The sequence below is a fragment of the Vidua macroura genome, chromosome Z (genome assembly GCF_024509145.1).
Source record: "Vidua macroura isolate BioBank_ID:100142 chromosome Z, ASM2450914v1, whole genome shotgun sequence".
NCBI lineage: Eukaryota > Metazoa > Chordata > Aves > Passeriformes > Viduidae > Vidua > Vidua macroura.
The window spans coordinates 23041084-23054902 of record NC_071611.1 but is presented as its reverse complement, the minus strand read 5'-3'; positions in this window follow the sequence as shown (position 1 = coordinate 23054902).

The following is a 13819-nucleotide window of genomic DNA, read 5'->3' as shown; positions in this document are numbered from 1 at the left end:
GGCTGGATCATGAGCTGAGACCAATGGTCTGAGGTTCAACAAGGCCCAGTGCTGGGTCCTGCCCTTGGGTCACAACAACCCCAGGCAGTGCCACAGGCTGGGGCAGAGTGGCTGCAGAGCTGCCCACAGGAAAAGGCCCTGGGGGTGCTGGTGACAGCAGCTGAACATGAGCCAGCAGTGCCCAGGTGGCCAAGAGGGCCAATGGCAATCTGCTTTTTCAATAAAGAGTTCCTTTTCTCCACAGCAAGCACTTGATATAGTCAGAAAATTACATATATTACAGTTCATTTATATTAAGAGAATGCATGAGGAAAACTCTCAAAAGCTTCTTTAGTGTTTGTTCCTTTCCCTTTCCTTTCCCACCATCTCCACCAAATAATGCTGTCCAGTTGCTATAAAAACTGTCAGTTTTCTTCTGTATTCTATGTCCAAGAGAAAATATAATACACTTTGATTAAAGACAACTCTGGTAATCATAACCTACCTTTCATTACACCTCTTTCATCCTTGTTTGGAGTGTTGTTGACTTCTCTAAGTCATGAATAGCAAGTCTTTGATTTTTTTTTTTTTAAACAAATAAAAACTGTTCAGTAAACATGTACTCAGGAGCTTATAATATCTTTTCTTCTTGCTTACTTACATCTCAAAAAAGAGACACAGTAATATAAAAATGTAGATGTGGAGTCTTTTCACAGAATCACAGAACCACCCAATGAACTAAGTTGGAAAGGACCTTTTGAGATCATCAAGTCCTACCTGTAACGTAACACCTCCTCATCAACTAAACCACAGCACTGAGTGCCACATCCAGCTTTATAGTTTTTACAGTCTTTTGACTAAACTATGAGAGGGAATTGGTGAATAAGCAGGGAAAAAAAAAAAAGAAAACAAACAAAAAACAACAACAACAAACCAACAAAGTCCTTTTCACTGCTTTTCTAAGGTTGGGTTTACTTATGCTGATTGCAAGCACATAAAATTTGCCTTTTTTTAGGAACATCATCTAGAATTCCATGGAAGCTTGAAGCACAATAATTTCCCACCTGCTCACAACGTACACCTTACCCTGTGAATATTGATCATGGCCTCTGGGCACATCTTCAATACCACCCTTCCCTAACAGAGTTTCAAGAAAAAACTCAGGGTAGCATATGAAAACTTGCACTTACCTGAAAAATAGCCAGCTTAGACTGAACCTTATGTTTTCGCACTGTGTGGAGGAATGTGGGAAGGAAAATCTGAATGAGTCAGTGGGTTTTTTTCTTTTAGGTGTGGATTGTGTATTTCTACAAAGAGGCCTATTTCTGAAATCTGGGAACATTCCCATACATGGAAAATATGGAAGATTGTTTCTTACCATTCTATTATGCCAACAGATTGTGCAATGAGTTAATTTTAAATACCTATAGATTATAGACACAGTAATGACTTCACAGTTAATGTCAGCCTGATTGCCAAGGTCTTGTAAGAAGGTTGACAGTTCATATATCTGACAAGAGTAAGATGACTGACTCATTAGTCACAACATAATTTCCTCTCATTTGTCCTCCTTTTCCAAGTCTGGAGCACACACAAATGACATCAGATCTTCTACCAAAATCAGATGCCATTTTCAAGTACTTGTAACTGAAGCCACAGGTAATTAATGGTCAGATTCTCTCTCTTTCCAAAACAACATGGATCCAAAATGAATAAAAAGGGGCAAGAAGGCACCATTCTGTGAAAATAAACTCCTCTGTAATTCAATTTCTCAGTAATGTTCCTACCTTGCTAAATGCAAGATACCCAATATCACCTTAAATAAATTTAGACGTGGCTTATAATATAGATGAATACTCAAGATATTTCTCATGTCTCCCTGAATAAAGAATTTTACACTGTGTCATTGAAGGCTTTCTAGACCTTTGAAAAGTGTCTCGTCAGGCACAAAAGGAGAGCAGAATAATAGTAATTATTATTACTATTATTTAGAGACTACCTCGTCTCTAAAACATTTGGATGAAAGTATCTCCTTTTAAAGATGAATGCCTCAGCAATTAATTCTTAGAACAGCATTAGTATTACAACTGCTTGTGTAAGCTCTGTTGCAATGCAGTGAGGTGAAATGAGTGCTCAATGATAAAAGGACACTTCCACTGGTCACAAAGAGAGAGTATGACAGAGAAATACATCATGCTTAGCCTGCAGATCCAAGTGCACAAAGCAAAGCATGCTGGAAAACTACCACACATGCAAATAAAAGCAACAAATGAAAGCACAATGAACAGGCATGGGTGGATGAAATGAGAAAAATACAACATTAAAAATGATCCTCACTGCTTTCAGAAATGGATCAAAACATAATTATCAGGCTAACATTTCCAAAGTTTGATGTGGAGCATCCATCTGATACTGAACCTGAGTTTTTCAAAGTGATGAAGATGAGGAAGTCAAAGGCAAACATAGCTTGACAAAAACCAAATCAATCTACTTACTGCTGAAAGCACAAAACCTAAGCAATTTTGAACTATTTCCAGTTGGGTGCCTATTTTCCAACTACTTATGATTCCAAGAAACTGAATTATTAGAGTCCCATTCAGCAATATGGAGTAATGTAAGCAATCAGAAGTCACCTTATTTTAACATGACAGCTCCTATAAAAAGATGATACAAATCTCATGCTTGCACAAAAACATTGAAATTGTTTTACTAGTCATTGGATTTTTTTTATTCAGCAAAATAAATTATACAAGCAAAGTGATTTTAGGGAGATAGCAAGAAATAAATTAGCATAGAAAAACCTAACTATTTAAGGACTATTCTTGCTGTTATTATAGTGATTTTTCTCCATACTTAAATTTGAACCAAAAAAGGGGCCTAATATACACATACATAATTATATTAATTATATAGTTATATTATATCGTATCATATCATATCATATCATATCAATAACAGGGCCCAGTCCTGTTTACTATTTTTATCAGTGATCTGGATGAGAGGCTTGAGTCTACCACTAGCAAATTCATGGATGGCAGCAAGTTGGGTGGGAGTGCAGATCTGCTGGAGGGCAGGAAGTCTCTGCAGAGGGATCTGGACAGGCTGGATCATGGGCCAAGGCCAGTGGTGTGAGGTTCAACAAGGCCCAGTGCTGGGTCCTGCTTGGGTCACAACAACCCCAGGCAGTGCCACAGGCTGGGGCAGAGTGGCTGCAGAGCTGCCCACAGGAAAAGGCCCTGGGGGTGCTGGTGACAGCAGCTGAACATGAGCCAGCAGTGCCCAGGTGGCCAAGAAGGCCAATGGCATCCTGGCCTGTACCAGCAATAGTGTGGCCAGCAGGAGCAGAGCAGGATTTTTTCCTCTGTATTTGGCACTGGTGAGGCCACATCTCAAATCCTGTGTTCAGTTCTGGGCCCCTCAATTTGGGAAGGACATTGAGGAGGTGAAACAAGTCCATAGAAGGGCAGTGAAATTGGTGAGGGGTCTGAAATGCTTGTCCTGTAAGGAGTGCCTGAGGGAGATGAGATCGTTTAGCCTGGAGAGGAGGAGTATCAGGGGTGACTTTATTACTCTCTACAACTCTGTGAAAGGAGGTTGTGAAAGGCCAAGTGGGAGGCAGCCTTTTCTCCTAGGCAGCTATGAATATTAGAAGAGGACATAGTCTTAAGCTTCTCAAAGGGAAGTTTAGGTTGGACAATAAGAAGCATTTCTTCACACGAAGGTCGATATACATTGAAATGGGCTACCCAGGGACATGGAGGTTTCACTGTCCCTGGAGATGGTTAAGGAAAGAAATGTGGCACTCAGTGACATGGTCTAGTTGACAAGGTAGTGTTTAGTCATAGGCTGAATTGGATGATCTCAAATGTTTTTTTCCAAATTAACTGATTCTGTGATTTCGTATGTCAGTACATACACTCAGAAATCTCATGTTCTGAGATTTTGTGCCTTGATTTGTCCAGGTTGAATTCTTTGCTGTTTCCTGCAACTCTTGAAGATGTATTATGCCATTAGATCTGAAAACTGAGTGACCAACTGAAAATTATTTTACTGGGCAAATATCTCCCTGTATGTATCTTCTTACCTTCCTGTAAAGGTAACGTAATAAGCTGGTAGAAAGGATTATCAGCCCCAAATTATCCAAATACTCTTTCACCTCAGAGGAAGAAATTTTTAGATGGTTATTTTCAACATACAGACTCTACAAAAAAAAAAAAAATATATATCTTACATTATTTACTGGCTTGGGATGGTGTCACAGTAAAGTTAACTACTGCTGACTTTTATATTCACAAAATTTGGGACTAGGAAAATCAGTGCTACAACAGACCCTATACCTGCTATTAAATTTTTGTTTTCAGTGTAGAATGTACTTTCATTTTCAAGAAAGCACATGGTCACAATCTGAAAGTAACAGAATTTAAATGTAATCAGAATTTATTTAGACTACAGATGACACAAATGGAATACCCCAAAGACACATTAGATGAAAAGAAGTAACCCACTGTCAGTTAACACTGTGAAGATTACACAACATGATTTCTGTGTTTTGACTTTTCTGTGATTTCTGTGTCTGTTCTTTGACAAAGAACATGTTTGACTTTGACTCCTTCCTACTGGTTGATTGCATGAGAACAACCATATTCATCTCTTTGTATGGTCTCTAGATAGAGAGAACCTGGGGAGTTAGAGACATCTCTAGAAATTCTAAAGTGAACCTACAACTGAATCTACTAACTTGAAATACAATATTCTGCTACACAATTGACCCCAGGTCCTCTCTGTTCTTTGGCAGGTGAAAAGAGGACACAAGTAAGGGAATGAATCTACACACCTGCACTGATCTATCTGAATTCATGTACAGATTGCTTCTTAAATACTTTCTGCTGCTGCCATGGGAAAGAGCTGCCTTCTGCAGGCTTCTGATACTGACCAGCAGTGAGGGATCATTTCCATGAAGTCCTTTTGCTAGCACAGCACAAAGTAATCTGCTCACTTGTTAAAATACTTTCATATTTCATCAGTCAAAAACCTTACCATGCGAATCTGCAGTTAAATGCTGAGGCATAGAGGGACTTTATGTCCTTTTGGATGACAGAGAGTTTCCATGGCTATTTCTCAGGAGATTTTACCTCTCCAAAGGCTATTTTCAGAAATATTTGTTTGTTCTTACAGGACATTTCTATCAGAACAGTGAAATTATGGTTAAAATGCCCTGCAGAAACTTAATTATAAAACTTGCTAGAAGCATAGGTTGAAGTCCTGCTTACCGCTGGTGACCACAAGTTTCTGTCAGGCTGGAAAAGCCAGCTGCTTCAAGCCCAGCAATGGCATTTTTTTTCCATGTTTCCATGACAACATTGTGTTTAAAAAATTAATTTTAAAACCTAAAAAAAAAAAAAATTAATTATAAGGTGAATTCTTATGGTTTTAAGTCTATTTCCTACTATGCAGTTTACTGATGTCCAGCTAAACAATTTCTAAGAAGCTAATTACCAGGAAGACTGAAGCATAGCCTCAAGTCTTCTCCCTTGGCTACTGCAATTAATTAACTAGAAATGCTTACCTCCTCTAACTGTTCCTTTACCAGTAGTAGTTACACCCCTGCTGATAAGTAAGAATCCTAAGGCCTAAGAACTATGTCCTGGGTAGAGGGACAAGAGGATGGAGCTTTCGGTGCTGTGTAGTCCATACCACCCACATCACTGCCGGAGGGGTGCAGCCTCGACAGGAAAACACTACAGTCAGAAACAGAAGTGACATCGTCTTTAGCCAGGGCACATAGAATGGTGTGTGCCAGATCAGAGTCAGGACTACGCTGCCGCTGGGCACCAGGATAGAGCTGGCATCACAACTGTTGTAGGCATCGGAGCCAGCATGCTGGAGCTTCTGGCTGTCACTCTGCTGCTGGCACCACTGTTGCGGAGAGAGAGCCCCTGCAGCCACACCACTGCTGCCGCTGTGGTGGCGGAGAGAGAGAAAGAGCCTGTACTGCTCTGAAAGCACCAGTACTGCTGCCACCATCAGAATGAGCATCTCTGCACCACAGCTCCTTATTTGGAAAAAGTAGTTTTCCCGATTTTGTTTTGTCCCTGTTTTCCATTGTTTCTGGACTGGGGAGGAGGAGGTTGAGCCACAGGAGCCTCCCTGGCATGCTGCCTCTGTTTTATTGGGGGCCATGTGGTGATAGTTTCTATTTTGCCTGTGTTTAGAGATTGCGCTGATTGGTGCCCAGGCAGATGTTCGGTGAATACCCTTTTGTGAGTAGAACTCTCTCCTCTCTCTCCCTCTTGTACACTCTTTGTTACTAATATTGTTGTGATTATTGTGATTGTTTCAGTAAGTTGTGATTCCAATTCATAATCTCTCCTAGTTTCCCCCATTATCAGAAGGGGCAGGGGGAAAAGGGGGCAGGTGCAATGGTTTTAATTTTTCACCTGGGTTTTAAACCAACACAAACAGAAGCACTAAAAGGCATAAGAGAACTGAATTAGTAAAAAGTTAGAAAAGATGACACTAAGAATGACAGTAAGTGCTGTGTCTCCTATGAACTACTATCAACAACATCCCTCACATGATATATTGAAATATGACCATATTACTGTTCAAACTGCTTGCATAATTTGCACTAAAATATTGTCTCTTGTATACTAACAGCTGTGTATGAGATTTACTTGCCACACTGGCTGAGCATTCACCTGGCTCCTCTGCACTACACTGCTTTCATTTCCCCTACTTTTTTCTAGCAGGCTTTTTCTGCAGTTAATGCACTGAGACAGATGTTGGCTGTCTAAGGCTTTCCTGCAGCTATGAAAATTTGGCCTATGACTTCCCATGCAGTTTGAACCAAAGCTCAAAGGCCAAGCTTCAAGTCTCAAAATAAGACTGACTCCAAATCATGGGATTTTTATAACACCAGCTTTTTTCTTGCAACTAAAAATTTTGGCATACATTTCATTGTAGTTCAGGGAGGGCTGTAATTTGTCAGCCAGCACTTCATCTATGTTTGTGGAGATATGGTAACCCATGGTGTTCTTCCTGGTTAATATATCTTTTGATATCTTTCGTTCCCCAGCTCTTGCAGAAATTCTGTCTCTCTTAGAGGACGTTTCAAAGCATCAAGAAAGAATACACAGAATGAAAGCTCCAAGGGTCGGGTGGATATTGAAACAAACTTGATAAGATACAGCTGCAGATCCTGAAGAAATTGATGGAGGAAGTGGCTAAGCTATCTATCATATTTGAGAAGCTGTGGCAATCCACTGACTGGTAAAGCAGAAATATAATCCCTATTTTTTAAAAGGGAAATACAGTAGACCCAGGGAGCTCTAGGCCTATCAATCTCATCTCAGTGCCTGGCAAGGTCATGTAGCATATCCTTCTGGAATGAAGGTACAGGGAGCTGATTGGTGACAGCCAGCATGGCTTCACTAAGGGCAAATTGTGCCTGACAAGTTTGGAGGCCTTCTGTGAAGGATTATAGCATTGGTGGATGAGGGAGGAACAACTGACATCATTTACCTGGACTTGTGCAAAGCATTTGACACTGTCACACATGACATCCTTGTCTCTAAACTGGAGAGACACAAATTTGGTGGGTGGAACCCTAGATGGATAAGGAATTGGCTGGATGGTAGCCCTCAGAGAGTCTGGGAACAGCTTGATGTTCCCACAACTTGATGTTCCAGTGGAGACCAGTGATGAGTAGCGTTCCTCAGGGGACCAGTGCTATATAGTATCCATGGCAGTGGCACGGACAGTGGAAGCACTGTCAGCAAGTTTGCTGATGACACCAGTCGGTGGGCAGATAATGCACTAGAGGGCAGGGATGCCATCCAGAGGGACCTGGACAGGCTGGAGAGGTGGGCCTGTGCCAAACTCTGGAAGTTCAACAAGGTCAGATACAAGCACCTACCTCTGTGTTGGGTCATCCCAAACACAGATAAAGGCTAGTGTTTAGTGAATCAATGGAGAGCTGCCCTGAGGACAAGAGCTGGTTTTTGATAAGAAGCTTGACATGACCTAGCAAAGTGAGCTTGCAGCCCAGAAAGCCAACCATGACCTGGGCTGCAGCACAAGAAGTGTGACATGCAGGTTGAGGGAAGTATTTCTGCCTCTCTATTCCACTCTTGTGAGACCCAGCCAATAGTACTGGATCCAGCTCTGGGGTCCCCAACACAAGAAGGACATGAACCTGTTGAAGTGAGTAGCCACAATGGTGACCAGGGGGCTGGAGCACCTCTTTTATGAAGACATGCTGGGACATGCTGTTTGAGTTTTCCAGCCTGGAAAAGGCTCAAGAAAAACCTTCTAGCAGCCTTACAGCATCTAAAAGAGATCTACAAAAAAGCCAGAGAAGGACTTTTTAGAAGGGCATGTGGTAAAAGGACAAGGGCAAATGGTTGAAGATTTAGAATCAGAGAACAGTTTTGCTTGGCAGGAAGGTTAAGATCATCTAATTCCAATTCCCCTGCCATGGACAGGGAAACCTTCCAGTGGACCAGGTCACTCAGAACTCCATCCAGCCTGGACTTGAATACCTCAAGGGATGGGGCATCAGCTGTTTCTCTAGACAACCTGTTCCAGTGCCTTCCCACCCTCAGTGAAGAACCCTAATGTCTAGTATAAACCTACTCTCTTGAGGTTTGAAGCCATTGTGCCTTGTCCTGTCACTACATGCTCTTGTAAAATGTCTGTCTCCATCTTTCTTGCAGGCTCCGTTCAAGTACTGGAAAGAAGGCTAGGTATCAGATAAAATGAGATTTTAAAATATTTTAAAATATTAGTTCTTTCCTTGAACCATTTACAGTGCATTACCATTGTATTTTTCCTTTTTTTTTTTCACATTCTTTTGCAGTAGAATCCTAGTTCACAATTAGATGTCTTTATTCTAATGTGTGCAGGCAACTAAAAAAGCTGATGCTTAGACACACAGACCATACTAAAGCTCCAAATCTTGTGATAAAACCCCTTGGAACAAATTGAGAATACAATGGTTGTTTAGTTCTGCCTAGAAAGGATGCCAAGGGCACTGAGCATTTTCAAGCTCTTGAAATGTCCCAGAAGGTCAGATTGTATGTCTTATAATTCATTTTTGAGTTCCAAGGCCAATAAATTTGAATGCCTTTCTCAACTTCGCTCTTCAGATCTTTGGCTATCTAAGTTAACACATTACCTCAAACTTGCTGAACATTTTCTAAATTAGTGTTCACCCAGTCATCCATTTCAATGTGCTACCAAGAGATTTGAGTTCCAAAATAATTTTGTCATTTGCTATCATTATCTTCTATCCATAAAATGTTCTGCTTCATTACGTCTTCATTAAAATAAATCTCCAAATGGAGTGTGGGTGAACAGTGTCCTTCAATTTCATTTATGTCATTTGTGAAGACTGGTTAAAAGTAACTGTCTTCTAGAATCAATAATTTTATAATTACATATGTATTAGTGTGGCTACTTATAACATATATCACATAATGAGGCATCCTGCAGAGTTGTTGGAGCAGGAGTAGAATATTATCCTATAATTTTTGCTTTGTTCACCATCACCTTGTATTAATACTTATGTACTTTGTGTAGTATGGAGGTTAAATAATGTTACTCCAGTATGGCAAGAAAATTAATCATCATCTTCATTTGGGGAACAAATTATTATTATGCTAATAAAGTGGTATTTATTCAACATAGTTTTACCTCTTAATTTTTCAAGATTAAGAGACATGATTGCCACTACAGTAAGGATCCAGCCTTTTCACAAGGGCCTAGAGGTCAGATGCTGGTGCTGCTGTGAAGTAACTCTTCTTCTGAGGTGGAATTGCCTTGTACATATTGGTGTGCCAAAGAGCAATATATCCTGTGCAACACCCAATATCAAGTCACATCTGAAAACAATAATGCCTGGTTAACAGTTCAAAAATCTTGGAAATATATATCAGGTCTAGTTCAAATTCCATTTAGTCATTTAGCCTTAAGTAGAGTTCATTTCTGAGTCAGCAGGTGAGAAGGTATTACAGAAATCAGAAGTGAAAAAGTAAGCCTCCTCTCCAGATAGTAGATGTATTTGTCTTCTCTACAAAGATTTATAAGTTGGTTACTGAATAATTTTGCCCATGAAGACATCATCCTTCAACACAAACCTCATCTCTGGCATGTTGATATTCTCTGACAGACATTTTTAAATGCTTTGCAGAAACTCAGATATTTTTAGTCTTCATGGAAATTTAATTAATTTCTTAGTACTACCAGAACTCCTTTGCACATGAAGCTGAAGAAGGGTATTGTGAGAAATATGTGTTCTTCATACTTATCCTTGTTGTTCATACTTATACATTTTGTGTAATTAGGAAGGAAAACTATTTGCAGTCATATTGGTCTATGACATATGGACTCTTAAGTGGCTGAATCTTTAAGAAAGGGAAGAACTATTTTTAAAATCATTACCACAATATGCACCTGGATTTACAAAGCTGCTGGTTCATGATCACTTCACAGATACGCCAGAATTCTTTCTAGGCAAATGAGAAATTTGGGATTTTGTAAAATGTGTTTGCTTGTAATGATTTTCAGAGCTTGGCTTTCCTTCAGCCTTCTGTGAATAGTACATAACTACCAGTTAAATCTTGATCTGTGAAACACATTTGATGCCACGTTCCCACTCTGCTTGCCTACTTTCTTACAACATAAAACGTCTGCAGCCAAGAACACGTATAAGCACAGTATGAAATATTTACACTACTTGAAACAAGAAAAAATAATCGCATTTTCTCACTGATAGAAATTCCTCCAAGTAAGACATGGGCACAACATCTTCCAAGTTTCATTAAAATAAGTGACAATATACACAGTATTTTTACTAGGGCCAGGAACACAATTTACTAAAAAACCCAGAAGTAATCTAGAATGCAGAGTTCCACATCCAAGGTTTTAAAAGCTGAACAGGTAAACCATTATCAAGGAATTCTAATACTTTTTCATCACTATTCTTTTATGCTAATTTGACACAGATGAGTTTTGTTACCAACAGTGAAAAATGACTGATAAAGTAACATTTAGTTGAGAGGGAACAAAACTGGGTTTTGATAGCAAAAAAAATATTCACTATTAGAGGGCTATAAGCTAGCAAAAAAAAATCCCATCTGCAGCTGTTGTCTTCCTCCCAGCTGTGGTCCCCATTGACTCCAGCAACAATAAAAATCCCATTGATCTGGTACAGGATTTCATTTAATTAAGGAAAACAAAATAAAACAAAACAAAACAAAACCCCCACACCCACTGACACCCTCCCAAAACAAGCAAACAACAAACCAAAACCCTCCCATGTCCTCTCTTCGTTAATTTTATCTCAAATCCAGACCTTTTTATCTATTGTTAATGTATTTTAACACATAATTCAACAATTTTAAAAAAGCTCAGTTGAAGAAAACATGAAGAATGACTAATCTGATAAAGTTTAGGATGTCTTTGGTAACAGTAGAAAAACTGGTGCGAACAGAAGATAAAGCACCTACTGGTAATATTCTGGAAGTTCTAAGTAGTTAGATGGATCCCTCTGTGCATTCAAAATCAACTACTGAAATAAAATATACATGACTTTAAAATTATAAAAGAGGGTTGGATTAATTAAATATACCAATAAAGGTTCTGGTAGTTTAAAACTACACTGGATTAAACAGCATCTGTGAAAGAAAAGGCATTACTGCTATTAAGCCAGTATTGTGGCCCCAGATATAAAATGAGCACCCTATCTGCTCTGCCCTTGAGGACGATCAATGCATCCGTCAAGTAAAGCTCAGTGGAGGAATTTTTTTCCTATCATATATATTTTCTTATCACATATGCTATATTATATAGCATATATGGGAGTTAAACTTTGAGGTGTGATGTCAGGAGGTGCACATTCCAGGCTATAAGGAAAAATTCTGCAATTTTGGGTGCTTGGTAACACTAAAGTATTTACAGTCATAAGACACATTGTGCATTTTGTTCCACATGCTTTTGCACTTCACTGAACTTAGAAATGCTACAATTTTTATTGCATTATTTTGCCATTAAGACAAGAGATATTAGACAGGAACTGATCAGTTTATGTTCTCAAATTTTGTATATACTCAAGCCTTTATGTTATTAAAAAAACTATTGCAAAGTTCCTATCTGGTGGACTGGTCTCAAATTAAAAAAATAAATTTAAAACCTTCAATTATTCTACCCATATTTTATGTAGATTTTTAGCATACAGTTTTTGAAATCTTTTTAAAATACAGTGGTTTTATCAAAGTATTTTAAAAAACACAATATTCAAAATTTCATTAATTTCCTGTTGATGCAGTTTCTTTTATATGCTCACGATAAACTATAAGAAAAAGGCACTTCATTAGTTTTCTATGGAACAAATCAACTATCACCAAAACTTATATAAATGATATTAATAAGCTATGCTACACAGAAAAAGTTGAAGGCCTAATAAGTAAAACTGAAGTGTTTTTTTTTTTCCTGTCTTAACTAGAATCACTAAAGATCTTTTTAAAGATATATGAAAGGTCAAGCTTCCACTTGCTACACTCTCTTCTGCACTGCACTGTATTGTACATGCTCTAGTAGGACTGCTCTGCATCTCCCAGCACTGAAACACTCATATGCCTCAAAATGTTGAAAATATTCCTATCCTGGTCTTAAATAATTCACTTAAAATGTAATTAAGAGAGTTCTACAGATTGGAAGTTATTGTTGAGACATGGCTGTGTAAGTATTAGGTCACTATGTGGTAATAATTTGTCAATAAAGTAGTTATTTATGTATGCTCCTAATGCTACAACAAAATAATCTGAATTATTTTAGCATTCAGGAACAAAAACCAAACATGGTCAATGTATGTCATTGTTTCCCAGGACAGTGTTCACATTTCAAGACTGATTCCTTGGTATGTTTCATTAACATTAAAAAAAACTAAACACAAAAAATAAAAGCATTTTTTGATGCATACAATCTTAACCATGACCTACTCTGACAACTTTGTAGCAGTGATCAATATAGCTACAGAATATATTCTTATAATCTTTACAGATAAGAGTGTATTGAAATTTTTTCATAAATGCAATCTATTAATTTCATAATGATTCCAGGATGTCTCGAAATCAGACAAAGATAAAAATGTTTTAAATAGAATATAGATTTATGTTTGCTCAGTAGCTGCACTTACTAGGTGTACAAGCAGGTAGTCTCGCAAAGAATTATGTGTTTTAGTCTTTTTGTATAGATTAATTAATTTTTAGAATAATTTCAACATTTCAAGAGTAATCCATGGGCTTGGGCTACATTTCTTTTCCATTTTATTAGGATACTTTTTCTGTGATGTTGGGTTTTTTAATTTATAGCTCCCTTTACAGAAACTGCCAGCTTGACTCTGCATCCAAGATCAAAGCCAATGCCCATCATTCTATAATAGGAAAATTAAATTAAAACCAGCTTGGTCATCAGGATGTTTAAAACATCCCTATTTCACCAGCCTAATTTTTTTTAAACCCTTCTTTAATTTTCTATGGGTGTTGTGTTATCAACTTTGTGGGGTTTTTTTTGGTTTTTTTGTTTGTTTGGTTGGTTGGTTGGTTTTTTTTGAGGTCAAGGCTGTGGAATTACTATTGATGAAATTAAAAAAATAAAGACAATTATTAAGGAAAAAAGCCTAGAATTTTGGCATACCTTTTTCCTTAAATATTTTTAGGGACAAAACACTAGCAGAAAATAATAGAACATTGTACTGTAACAGGAAACAAAATGTAAATAGAGATCTTCAGTATTATTCAATATATATTGCCTTGCTGTTTCAGAACACAAAAATAAGATC